The following is a 14,497-nucleotide window of genomic DNA, read 5'->3' on the forward strand; positions in this document are numbered from 1 at the left end:
CACCATTGACATACTTTACATGCAAATGTCCTTATAATGTAGGTATAAATACCTAGCAGGTTGTGACCCATTGGTCAGTTCACTGTACAGATTTTTGAATATATGGTCATCAACTATGTGCTGGAAATGGCCATATCAGAGAAGACAGTATTGCCTTGGCTACGAGTCATTTCTGGACTCATTGCAGTTGGTGACAGTAAAATCATCACATTCCTAGGAATTTCTCAAGGTAGCGTCGAATTATCTTCAGCTGTTTCGTAAATGTATTTCCCTCCGTAAGGTCAAGAATGGAGATGTTCAATGATGATGCGCAGTGTTCGGTATATTCGCAATTCGTCAGATACTGAGGCAACCCATCCCCATATGAAACAAGACCTGAATGACATTCAGCTTAGGTTGACTAGTGGCAAGTAACACCTCAAAAGGGAGGTAGTGGCATAGTGGTATTCTCACTGGACCAGTAATCCAGAGACCCAGGGTAGTGCTCTGGTGACCCGGCTTCGAATCCCACCACGGCAGATGGTGAAATTTGAGAATTAAAAAGTCTAACGATGACTATGAAACCATTGTCATAAAAACCCATCGCATTCACCAATGTGAAAATAAACCATCTGCCATTTCTCCGCCCAAGTTTCCAGCCTATAACCTATTGCATACCCTGGCAATCCTCCTCACTATCCGCAGCCCCCCCAGTCTTTGGGTCGTCCACAAAATTACTAATCAGACCACCTACATTCTCCTCCAGATCACTTATATATATTGCAAACAACAGGGGTTCCAGCAATGATCTCTGCACTTGTCACAGATCTCCAGTCAGAAAAGCACCCTTCCTTTGTTATTCTCTGTCTTCTATGACCTAGCCAGTTCCATATCCAGCTCACTGCAGATCCCATGCGCCTGCACCTTCTGCACCAATCTGCCATGAGGGATCTTGTCAAAGGCCTTGCTAAACTCCACATAAACAGCATCCTCTGCCCTGTATTCATCAATCACCTTTGTCACTTCCTCACAAAACTCAAGCATGTTTGTGAGACACGACCTCCCCCATACAAAGCCATGTTGCCTGTCACTAATAAGTCCAAATTTTTTGAAATGTGAGCAAATCCTGACCCTAAGAATCTTCTCCAATAATTTGCCTACCACTGATGTAAGGCTGACCGGCCTGTAATTTTCCGGATTATTCCTGTTGCCCAATAACATTGGCTATGCTCCAGTCCTCTGGGACCTCTGCTGTGACTAAAGAGAATACAAAGATTTTGTACAAAGCCTGAACAATTTCCTCCCCTGCTTCTGTCAGTATTTTGGGATAGACCCTATCAGATCCTGGGGACTTGTTTACCTGAATGCTTTTCAAAACACCCAACATCTCCTTTTTTATATAGACATACACTAGAATATCAACATAGCCTCTCTAGACTCATCCACCATGTTGTTCTCCTTTGTCAATACCGATGTAAAACATTTGTTAAGGACCTCTTCCACTTTCTCTGGCTCCATGCATAAATTCCATCCTTTGTCCTTGAGAGGACCTACCTTTCCCTGAGTATCTACCCTCTTGCTTTTTGCCTTGGGGTTTTCCAAGGTTTGTCATCCAATGTTCCTTAATCTTGTCATCCTTATCCTCCCAAGATGTACAGGTTAGGTTGAGTGGCCATGCTAAATTGCCCCTTAGCGCCAGGGAGACTGGGGTAAATACATGGGGTTATGGGGATAGAGTCTGTGTGAGATTGTTGTTGGTGCAAGCTTGATGGGCTGAAAGGCCTCCTTCTGCACCGTAGAGATTCTATAATTCATTTTCACAGGAGCATGCTGGTCCTGAACTCTAATCAACTAGCCTTTAAAAGATTCCCACATGACAGATGTGGATTTACCTTCAAACAGCTGCCCCCAATCTACATTCCCCAGTTCCTGCCTAATATTGTCATAGCTAGCCTTCCCCCAGTTTACTACTTTACCCCCCCACCCCCAATCCAAGCCCCTGGCACTAAGGGAGTCACAGTCAATATAGTGGAAATTAAAATCACCCACCGCAATAACTTGTCCATGTGTCTGTTCCTCTATCTCCTGCAGGCTGTTGGGAGGCCTGTAGTACAACCCCATCAAAATAATTGCACCTTTCCTATTTCTGAGCTCTACTCATATGGCCTTGCTGAATGAATCCTCAAAGGTGTCCTCCCTCAGTACAGCTGGGATATTCTCCATAATTAGTAACACAACTCCCCCACCTCTTTTTTACATCCCTCCCTAACACACTTGAAACATCTAAATCCTGGAATGCTAAGCTGCCAGCCTTGTCCCTCTCTCAAGCAAGTGTCTGTAATAGTTACAACATCAGGGTTAGAATCTCCAATTTCATTTGCCTTATCTGTCAGGATTCTCATGTTAAAATGACAAGGTGGCACAGTGGTTAGCACTGCTGCCTCAAAGTGCCCGGGACCTGGGTTCAACTCTGGCCTTGGGTCTCTGTCTGTGTGGAGTCTACACCTTCTCCCCGTGTCTGCGTGGGTTTCCTCCAAGTGCTTCAGTTTCCTCCCACGGTCTAAAGATGTGCAGGTTAGATTTATTGGCCAAGCTAATTTGTCCTTTAGTGTTGCAAGATATGTAGGTTGGGGCAGGGGTGGGGCAGAAATTAGTGGTAGAAGTATGTGGGGTTACAGGGATAGAGCCCAGGTAAGATGCTCTGACATAGAGTTGCTGGCAACTCAATGGGCAAATGGTCTCCTTCTGCACTGTAGACATTCTGTGATCCTAAAAACATTTCAGACCATCAGTCCTTCCACGTTCAGTAACTTTTCCCTGCCTGTTCTTCTTAGTCTCGAAATCCTCCTCAGGCATTTCACTTGCTAACCACAGTGGTTAGCACTGCTATGTCACAGTGCCAGGGACCCGGCTTGGGGCACTGTACAGAGATTGCACATTCTCCCTGTATCTGTGTGAGTTTCCTCCCACAGTCCAAAAGATGTGCTGGTTAGGTGCATTGGCCATGTTAAATTCCCCCTCAGTGTACCCGAACAGGCGAGAGGGGATCTTCACAGTAACCTCATGGCAGTGTTAATGTAAACTTACTTGTGACAATAAATAAATAAACTTTAAACTTAAATTTATCCCCATTGTTACTCCATCAAAACATTCCATCAGAATAGCAGACACAATCTTGCCTTTCCTTAATCTTATCTAACTTTCCACTAATCTCTTGGTATTTTTCCTTTTGGGACAGTGTCTCACCCTCTGGTACAGGATAAGTCTTTTGCGCATAAACTACCCCCCCCCCCTCTGGTACAGAATTAGTCTTTTGCACATTAACTACCCCACCCTACGGTACAGAACTAGTCCTTCGCACATAAAATTGCTGAATGAGTTAAACAATCGTACAAAAGTTTGTATCTTAACACAAATAATCGATAGTAACAAAATCGGTGGCTCGGCCACTCTTTCATTCAATAATGTTAAAGTCAGTGCAATCTGACTGTGCTGCTCTATCACTCGGTTACCACATGTTTCATTCAAATATTTTCACTTTAGTATCATTAACGACCTCCCCGAAGTCCGGTTCTTTGCCGTGCCTCCAAACTATAAACTAAATGGTGGGCTCAGAAACCCCCCACTCGCTCCTCATACGCTAATATTGAAATCCTTGTGAAACTGTTACTCACTCGAGATGGTCTGGAGCCGATCGATTCTGGTCTGGCGGCTGAATGCGCCAAGGCAATGTCAGAGAAATTTGCTCCTCCCACCAAATTTCCTCTGACCTGTTGTTACCTCTACAACATTTCACTTGCTGATTTCTGCTTGGGTTCCTCCAGCAGACGAGCTGTTTGCTGTTACAATTTATTGTTGCAACTGTTTGACACGCCTCCAAAGTTTGGTAATTTTCCACAAGAACGAAGGTTGTACTTCCAATATCCGAGTCGTACTGAAAAGGCACTCGGGGAACATCGCTCTGCCAACGCCTCACATTTTGAAACAGCAAAGTACTGCGGATGCTGGAAATCAGAATTTTTTAAAAAATACAGAAAATGCTGGAAGTATTCAGCTGGTCCGGCAGCATCTATGGGGAGAAACAGGATTCTATTTCTCTCCACAGGTGCTGTCAAATCACTGCATGTCACCCGTTTTTAGTCATCCTACATTCATCTGTTTTAAAATCTCAAACTGATGGTGACTCTTCTATTCCAGAAGCGGCCTCGACTTCAGACAAATTTCCATTAGATACACTTTGAAAACTCTCTTCTACCCTTATAGATAATAATGGTCAGCACAGTGGTTAGCACTGCTCTCTCACAGTGCTAGGGACCCGGGATCAATTCCCGACTTGGGTCATTGTGCAGAGATTGCACGTTCTCCCCGTGTCTGCGGGGGTTTCCTCCAAGTGCTCTGGTTCCCTCCCACAGTCCAAAAGAAGTGCTGGTTAGATGCATTGGCCATGTTAAATTCTCCCTCAGTGTGCCTGAACAGGCGAGAGGGGATCTTCACAGTAACTTCATTGCAGTGTTAACGTAAGTGTACTTGTGACAACAAATAAACTTTAAACTTAAATTTATCTCCATTGTTACTCCATCAAAACATTTCATCAGATTAGCAGACACGATCTTGCCTTTCCTTAATCTCATCTAACTTTCCACTTATCTCTTGGTGTGATAGTGTATGAATGAAGCAATGGCATGATGGGAAAAATGGTCAAATAATTGGTATAAAGGAGAGCTGACCAAGCTATTCCAAATTGCCAGATCCCTGTAAAACTGACTCTGAATAACCTAAGACATGACAAACATCAGAGAAGGTCAAGACCTGATAAAGCTGATTCCACATAACTTAGGGCTGAAGGAGTTTGGTGAAAGAAGGTCAGAGTCACAAACCTTCTATTACATCAGAAAACAAGATATGGTCAGAGATCATGGAACCTTTCTGTTCCTTCAAAGGACAAGATAAATGATATTATTGATGAAACAGAGGGTCTCAGAGGTCACCGGATGCTAATACAATTGATGATGTATTACTGCTTGTATTACTAATTGAACATGTACACTGATAAGAAAAAGGTATAACTATGGAACTGATTCTTGTAGCTGGCACAGTCTTGGTATAGAATCAGCAGTTTGTAGGAACTGCTGTCTGTCTCCAAGACTCTGCTATATACTGCATGCAGTTTTGTGATAATAAAAGCTAGTTGTTTTTTGCAAAGCAAACTTTGTTTAAGTTTTACTATCACAGCTTGGAAAATGAGAAATTCTCCACTACAACATTTGGTGCTGCGAGAGCAAAAACCAATATCCTGGGTGAACTCTGTGGGGGACTGAAGAAGTGATCGAGCCACGACCCAGAGGGAAGAGATAGACGCCGGCACAAGGTAAGATTTGCCTTGGTCTCTCTCTTTCTCTCGGATCGGTGCCGCGACCTCTCATCCCTTATGGAGGACACTGACAGGTGATGGTGTTCGAACCTAAATTATACTCTGCTTAGTGGTTTGGGCCAGGGACCCAGTTGTTGTCAGCCTACGGTCAGGGACCCCTTGATCTCATGTAGATCCGAATCAAGGTTACATAGGTTTAGTTAGATCTCGTGTGGATCCGGATCAGGGTTAGGGACCCTGTGGTTTGATTCTGGTACTACTTTGAGTCAGTGAACTTGTGATTTTATTTCGGTACCAGGAATTTTTTATTACCGTTTTTGCCAGCGGCACGGTATACTGACATTATGGGACAGATTTTAAACAAGACACGGGTGTTATATCTGGGACACGATTATATGACTGTTTGGGGGAGAAAGGGAATTTGTCACAGCAGGAGGCACCTGAATCAAACTTGGCCAGATTTATTAGATGCCAGTGAGCTCCCATCAGTAAAGGGTTAAAAAGAAACAAGCAGGCTGACTCTGTATGGTACAGAGAGAGGGAGAGAGACAGGGTGTGTGTGATCGAGGGCTTCATGTGGTGTAATAGGGAAAAGCCAATTACAGTGAATTGTTTCGAGTTTAACAAATTACGTAGGGATCGGACAGAAATTTGAGTTCTGACACTTGGGAAAGGTGGCATTACATTACATCTGAAAAGTCATAAGGAGAGTTAACCATTTAGGCACACAGTAGATTTGATTTTGTACTTGCCTGTGTTGGTTACAAGGCAGAGCGGTAGAAATAATTAAATTTGTATATTGCTTCACATTAGAATGCTTTCAGTATTTTTTTGTGCATCCATGCTCCAAGTGATAAGATCCAGTTGTGTGCTCTTGTAAAAATGTTTTGTTTTACTGTGCCAGAATTGCAAGAATGTGCAAGGGTCTTAATTTAGCAGGGATATTTAAAGGTGATAAAAATAAATCTTATTTTGGATTTTCTGGATCAGGCTTTTGTTAAATTTAAAAATGTGTTCGAGATAGGAATAATTATTTCATTGTCAGTTCTAAGTGTTTGAAGAGTCCATCTGAGTGAACTCACTCCCCCCCCCCCCGCCGCCCCCCCGCCCTTCTGCTGAAAGAAGCAAAAAATTAACCCATTCTGTCCCAGACAGGATGGATCTTAATGTTATAAGACTTGGCAGTAATTTTAGGACATAAAGTCAAAAAAAACCTAACAGAAAAGGGAGTTACATAAGGTAGAATAGGAGCGTATGTTTAAAACGTGTGCAGTTAGTGAATCAAACACAAACTTGGAGTGGAGCTGATCACAAAGCACACCCTGTTGTAATCTTAATTTTTGTATTTCAGTGTGTTTGTGTGGTCTGGTCATTTGTCTTTTGTGGAGTATTTATTGTGAACATTAAATGCAATGCTTTACATTTCAGTTTAACTTCAAAGGGCCTGAGAAATTGTTAAAACTGTTAAAGTATAAGATTTTTTAAATTTACTTCTGTTTTGAGTTTAATTACAGTTTGGAAGAAAGACGAATGAAGACAAATGCATGTTGGAAGCTTCCGTGTGTGTGTGTGTGTGTGAGTGAGAGAGAGGTATGTGTGTGTGTTTAATAAGTTGGTTGTGTGGATATTTCCTTATTATTTGCTTTAATGTTCTTCCCCTAATTGTGATTTTACAACAGTGGGTTTGATACAGAGTTTAAATGAAAATTGGAAAGTAAATTGAAGTTTAAGAAATGATGTAGACCTTGGAGGGAACCATGCGCTCTTTTCTTTGTCTTGAAGTAGAAATTATGCGAGAGTTAATTGAGAAGTTAAGAGAATAAGTAACTTTGTGGAAAGAGTCGACTAGGTACCACAAACAATCATTATTAATAAGTTAGAGGGTTAATGCACGTAGAAGAGGGATTGAGGTATGTGCAGATGGGAAGTCAAAGGATTGGGAAACGTTGAAATTGGAATGTGAACTTTGGGAAAGGAAACATGATGACATGAAAAGACAGGTAGAGGGCATGAAGCCATTGGCTGATGGGCTAGCCCAACCTGCCTATCAAGTTAAACAACAGGAGGATCCTCCCAGTTGCCCTGGCATGCTGCTGTTTCTCTATTCAGGCAATACAGAGGGAAGAGGACCCCTAGACTTGCCCTTTCTTTGGGTTAAAAATCTCCTTGATACTGTTCAGCTTCCTTGTCAATTGGCTGTTACTAAAAGTGTTGCACATATGAAAGGGGACATTCCTGTGCAATTAGGGAATGCCTGTGCTGAATCAGCTGCAAAGGCGGCAGATGAAACAGCATCCGTGATTGTTCCCACTGGGGGTAATCAGGCTCTAAACTGGGTACCTGCATTAGGGACGAAGAGCATGCCTGCGATAACTGAGGTTCAGTGTTTACAGAGGGACGTCTCTGATTCTGAGCGCACACTATGGAAGTCACTGGGGTATTCGTACTCCTTGGCATGGGACCTCTGGCTTACTCCAGTTGGTCAAGTTTGTATTCTGGATTCTTTATTATCGGTATTTACTGACTATTTACATTCTTGTACCCATCTTGGCAAGGAGGGAATGGGACAGCTACTTCTAAAAACTTGGTGGCACCCAGAGTTGAATACAGCAGTGCAAAAGTGGCTGGATCGATGCCTCATTTGCATGAAAAATAATAAGGGTAAAGGTATTAAATGCCCTCTTGGAACCACTTCCTTGCCAGATGGTCCTTTTGCCTGTATACAGCTTGATGTTATTGAATTACCAAAAGTACATTGCTATAAACATTGTTTAGTAATAATCGATGTGTTTAGTAAATAGATTGAAGCCTTCTCCACCAGGAATTGGACTGCACAAACGGTGGTGAACTTGTTGTTGACAGAAGTTATTCCCCGTTTTGGGGTACCCAAAATGGTGAGCTCAGATAATGGACCACGTTTTGTGGCCCCGATCAACACTGAATTGTGCGATGCACTCATAATTAAAGAACAACTGCACTGCGCGTATCACCCACAGGCAGCAGGAATTGTGAAAAGGGCTAATGGAACTTTAAAAGAAAAATTATCTAAATTGACTGAAGAAACTGGATTAAATTGGCTAAAGGTATTGCCCTTGGCATTGCTTCACATGCGAGTGATTCCCCATTCGCGGACCGGACTGTCAACTGCAGAGATAGTCTATGGTCGGCCAATGAGGACTCCCTGGAACGCCCATGAGAAATCCCTGGAGGGAGTAGACCTCCATGTGATGGGTGAAACAGATGCAGAATTATTTGAAGCAATTAACACTTTCTCTGAAGTTTCTCCACTCCCTGGTAAAACAGGCACATGTCCTAGTGACAGCAGGGAGAACCACCTTTCGATACCCCGTGATCGAACCCAGAGACTACATATTGGTGAAGAACTAGGATAGGAAGAAATTAGGACAAGGCTGGATCGATCCTTTTCAAGTGCTACTGACAACACCGACTTCAGTCAAGCTTGACGGACGTTCAAGTTGGGTTCATCTGTCCGATTGAAAGAAGATTATATCTAACCCAGATACAAATAGAAGATGAAGATCCTCATTATAGTTTTCGGACTTTGTGGACAATTTGGACTTAATGGACACATGGTAGTAAAAAAACGAGTTACCCAAAGACTGTATGCTAATACTTATTTATATATGTCATATATGTATGCTGAAAAATTGAATATAAGCAAGTGTTGGGTTTGCACCCACATCCCCGTCCATTCGAGGGAAGGAATACCTCTCCAATCCCTCCAATTCTATATAGCAGAAACAGTTGAATGGATTCTATGTCAAAACCGAACTGGGATGGGGGAGATATGATAAAATGGAAATCGGCTGGCTATGAAATGACTAGGTTTTCAGCTTGGTACCAGCCTACAGTGGGGGTCAATGGGTGCTATTCGGATTGGCGGTTGGTGACTAGTGGGGTGCCCCAGGGGTCGGTGCTGGGGCCTCAGCTATTTACCATTTATATAGATGATCTGGAGGAGGGAACCGAGTGCAGGGTGTCGAAATTTGCTGATGACACCAAGATTGGGGGAACGGCAAATTGTGCGGAGGGTGTGGAGAGTCTGCAGAAGGATCTAGATAGGCTGGGCGAATGGGCCAGGAAATGGCAAATGGAATTTAATGTTGGCAAGTGTGAGGCGGTCCACTTTGGTAGGAAGAATGGTAGGAAGGACTATTACTTACGTGGCGAAAAACTGCAGCAGGCAACGGTGCAGAGGGACCTCGGGGTCCTTGTGCATGAGTCGCAAAAACCCAGCTTGCAGGTGCAGCAGGTGGTCAGGAAGGCGAATGGGATGCTGGCCTTCATAGCGAGGGGGATTGAATATAAAAGTAGGGAGGTCTTGCTGCAGCTGTATAGGGCATTGGTGAGGCCGCAGCTGGAGTACTGTGTGCAGTTTTGGGCGCCGCACCTACGCAAGGATATTTTGGCCCTGGAGGGAGTGCAGAGGAGGTTTACTAGGCTGATACCGGAGTTGAGGGGATTGAGCTATGAGGAGAGGCTGAATAAACTAGGCTTGTACTCGTTAGAGTTTAGAAGAATGAGGGGAGATCTCATTGAGACGTATAAGATGATGAATGGGATGGATAGGATAGAGGTGGAGAGACTCTTCCCGCTCAAAAAAGACAGTAGGACTAGGGGGCACAGCCTCAAGATAAAGGGGAGGCGGTTTAGAACGGAGTTGAGGAGGAACTTCTTCACTCAAAGGGTGGTGAATCTCTGGAATTCTCTGCCCGTTGAAGTGGTGGAGGCTGCCTCGCTAAATATTTTTAAGAAGCGGGTTGATGGGTTCTTGATAAGAGAGGGGATTAAGGGTTATGGGGAGAGGGCGGGAAAGTGGAACTGAGCCACGACAGATCAGCCATGATCTTATTGAATGGCGGGGCAGGCTCGAAGGGCTAGATGGCCTACTCCTGCTCCTATTTCTTATGTTCTTATGTTCTTATGTTCTACTTACAATCATGCCTTGCTTCCACCCTCCTTTATTATCCCCTTGAATAATGTGTGAGGTTCCCTATGTTTTAGTAAATCAGATAAAGGAAAATGGATGGGGCAAAGTCGATGCAACCTTACAGCTGAGTGGCAAGGACCAGTAGCAAACCTATTGACCAAGGGTATATTTTTTCTTGATTGGTCTGGGGTATGGAATATAACCTCCAATAGCTTGTAGGCACATACATCCCCAACACTCTGGATGACATTGGCTCATGATTTTATGGCCTATAATGGAACAACTGACAAATGCAATAGCAGCAGAAGCCAGGACAACTGGACAGGCACTGGCCGAAGTCATGGCTGAGCTGGTGGCTGTCCGGACCATGGCATTACAAAATCGACTGGCTTTGGATTATCTGTTAGCCTCGCAGGGAGGAACGTGTGCCATTGTAGGTCAGGAATGCTGTACTTATATCCCAGGTGCCTCTGAAAATATCACTAACCTGGCTGGCTACATCAAGAGGCAAACTGATCAGCTTCAGGAGGTTGGCCAGGAATTTCATGATTATAACCCATCGGGTTGGTTAGGATGGTTAGGTCACGGATTACTCGACTGGATATTTAATGCTTTTATTTTGGTATTACTACTGTTACTTGGGATAGGATTGCTTCTTTGCTTGTGTAGATGCATTATTAATCGGGTCATGGATATACCTATTTAGTTAGTTGTCATGACATGACAAAAGGAGGGAATGTGATAGTGTATGAATGAAGCAGTGGCATGATGGGAAAAATGGTCAAGTAACTGGTATAAAGGAGAGCTGACCAAGCTATTCCAAATTGCCAGACCCCTGTAAAACTGACTCTGAATAACCTAAGACATGACGAACATCAGAGAAGGTCAAGACCTGATAAAGATGAGTCCACATAACTTAGGGCTGAAGGAGTTTGGTGAAAGAAGGTCAGAGTCACAGAACCTTCTATTACATCAGAAAACAAGATATGGTCAGAGATCACGGAACCTTTCTGTTCCTTCAAAGGACAAGATAATGATATTATTGACGAAACAGAGGGGTCTCAGAGGTCATCAGATGCTAATACAATTGATGATGTATTACTGCTTGTATTACTAATTGAACATGTACACTGATAAGAAAAAGGTATAACTACGGAACTGATTCTCGTAGCTGGCGCGGTCTTGGTATAGAATCAGCAGTTTGTAGGAACTGCCCTCTGTCTCCAAGACTCTGCTATATACTGCATGCAGTTTTGTGATAATAAAAGCTAGTTGTTTTTGCAAAGTAAACTTTAACTTTTACTATCACAGCTTGGAAAACAAGAAATTCTCCACGACAACATTGGTACTTTTCCAGATGGGACAGTGTCCCACCATCAGATACAGAACAAGGGCTTTGCACATTAACTACCCCACCCTCTAGTACAGAATCTTTGCACATAAACTCATTTAGCAATTCTAACAAAAGTTTGTATCTTAACACAGATAATCGATAGTAACAGAATCAGTGCTCTGCCACATCCTTTGTGTGATTACACGAGCTAATCTTATCAGTTTTGTTCCATATCAGAATCTCAGTTTCAGGTTGGCAAATTTTCAAGACAAGTTTATTCATTCCTTATGTGCATTCCTCACAAGCTCCTTTTTCAGCTTCTTATGGGCTGCATGGTGGCACAGAAGTTAGCACTGCTGCCTCAGGGGACCTGGGTTTGATTCCCGGCTGGCGTCACTGTCTGTGTGGAGTTTGCACGTTCTCCTTGTGTCTGCGTGGGTTTCTGTTTCCTCTGGGTGCTCTGGTTTCCTCCCACAGACCACAAATGTACGGGTTAGGTGGATTGGCCATGCTAAACCCTAATCCTGTTTTCTCCCCATCACTTTTGATCCTTTTCACCCCAAGTGCTATATCCAGCCACCTCTTGAATATATTCAATATTTTGGCATCAACTACTTCATGAATGAATTCCAAAATTCATAATGATTTCCTTCCCTAAAGGACATTAGTGAACCAGATGGGTTTTTCTGACAATAATTTCACAGTAGATTCGTAATTTCAGGTATTTTTATTACTGTAGTGGGATTCAAACCTAAGTCCGCAGAATGTTAGCTGAGTTTCTGGATTAAAAGGTCTAGAGATAATACCACTAAACTATCACTTCCTCCATGGTGGCACAGCAGTTAGCATTGCTGCCTCGCAGCCCTAGAAAACCGGATTCAATTCAGGCCTGACTCTGTGGCGTTTGTGTTTTCCCCTTGTCTGCATTGGTTTCATAAGAACATAAGAAATAGGAGCAGGAGTAGGCCATCTGGCCCTTCGAGCCTGCCCCGCCATTCAATAAGATCATGGCTGATCTTATAATGGTTCAGTTCCACTTACCCGCCTGTTCCCCAGAACCCTTAAGTCCCTTGTCTATTAAAAACCTATCTACCCGTGACTTAAATATATTTAGCGAGGTAGCCTCCACCACTTCAACGGGCAGAGAATTCCAGAGATTCACCACCCTCCTCAACTCCAATTTAAACTGCCCCCCACCTTATCTTGAGGCTGTGCCCTTGAGTCCTGCTATCCTTTCTAAGCGGGAAGAATCTCTCTACCTCTACCCTATCCATCCCCTTCATTATCTTATACGTCTCTTTAAGATCCCCCCTCATCCTTCTAAACTCCAACGAGTACAGACCCAGTCTATTTAGTCTTTCTTCATAGTCCAACCCCCTCATCTCTGATATCAGCCTAGTGAACCTAACTCTGGGTTTCCTCTGGGTGCTCCCACAGTCCAAAGATGTGTAGGTTAGATGGACTGGACAAGGGAAATGTGTGAGATTATGGTGATAGGGCAGGGAGAGGGCCTGGGTAAAATACTCTGTCAGAGAGTTGGTGCAGATCTGATGGGCCAAATGACCTCTTCTGCACTATAGGGATTCTGTAAGTGGGAGTAGTCAGCACACCCGGTGTCCAGTGGTATTCTGACAGTCCATATTTTGGTTAAAATACCCCTTGTTACACAGATGTAAAAATGCAGATAAAACACCACAGTGGCGGTAAAAATCACAACATGGAAAAACATGACAAATGTATGACAAATATTATCTCTCCTGTTTATATTAGCTTTCCTAATATGCAGTTCTGGTTTACTTATTGAGGCTAAATTGACAGAAATGGCTACTACTTTTTTTTAAACTGAGGGGTTGCAAGCATTATCAGTTGCATTGAAATTCCTGGAACCAGAAATGATAATATGACGTACACAGAAACCACAGAAAATCATGCTCTTTCGTTGAAGTTTCTGTAAGTTTTATTGTTTGTCAGACTGAATTAATTTGTTTAAAAATAAATCCAAATAAAATGTCATTTTGTTTTAAGATCCAAATTTAAGATTCCCATTTACTCAACAGCTATAACTTGCAATTTCCACTGTTTATTTAACCCAAATAGGATATCATGAGTTAATCACAATTAAATTGACAACGCACCAGAAAATTGAAGAGAACAGTAATTGAGCCTGTTGTGTTTCACTATGTGTTAGTGGGTCTTTCCCTGGTAACTGAGAAACCACATGTGTAAACTGGGGTTTATGCGTCTGGCAGGGAGAAAGTGGGAATATGGATCTTTTTAAATTTGATTTATTATTGTCACATGTCTGAAATGTGGAAGTGACAGATTGCTCAGGTTGGTACACAGTGGTGGGTTGTTTTCTAATGGGCTGTGGGGGTTTCCAGCCTTTCCTGAGGCTGTCTTAGGCAGTGTCTGTGAACTGGGGCAATATATAGAAGCTGCGATTCTTGTGAAATCCAGGCTGCTCCTGTCAGAGGGATGGGAGATTTCCCTCCAAAAGCACAGAAACTCACACCTATATACTGTTAAAATCTCAGTCGAGGGTATGGCTACAATTGGTTTGATGTGGAGATGCTGGCGTTGGACTGAGGTAAACACAGTAAAAAGTCTCACAACACCAGGTTAAAATCCAACAGGTTTATTTTGTATCTCAAGCCACTCGCTTTTGGAGCACTGTTCCTTCATCAGGTGAGTGAGATTTCAGTTCACAAACAGGACACATAAAGACACAAACTCAATTTACAAAATAGTGGTTGGAATGCGAGTCTTTATAGGTCATCAAGTCTTAAAAGGTACAGACAGTGTGAGTGGAGAGAGGGTTAAGCACAGGTTAAAGAGGTCTGTATTGTCTTCAGCCAGGGCAGTT

General features: G+C 43.1%; 1 long non-coding RNA gene across 2 annotated transcripts in view; it reads right to left on the reverse strand.

Moving 5' to 3' along the window:
• Window positions 1-14,497, reverse strand: part of LOC145348527 (uncharacterized) — a 45,120-nt gene that overhangs the window by 10,298 nt on the left and 20,325 nt on the right. Inside the window, exon 1 of one of the 2 annotated variants that reach the window (XR_013887948.1) lies at window positions 3,654-3,694. The exons of the other annotated variant lie outside the window; for it this stretch is intronic. This is a non-coding gene — a long non-coding RNA (uncharacterized LOC145348527). Of the gene's footprint in view, window positions 1-3,653; window positions 3,695-14,497 lie in introns of those variants that run through there. 2 annotated transcript variants of the gene reach the window in all.

The sequence above is a fragment of the Carcharhinus amblyrhynchos genome, chromosome 9, assembly GCF_965287045.1.
Source record: "Carcharhinus amblyrhynchos chromosome 9, sCarAmb.v2.hapA, whole genome shotgun sequence".
NCBI classification, from domain to species: Eukaryota; Metazoa; Chordata; class Chondrichthyes; order Carcharhiniformes; family Carcharhinidae; genus Carcharhinus; species Carcharhinus amblyrhynchos.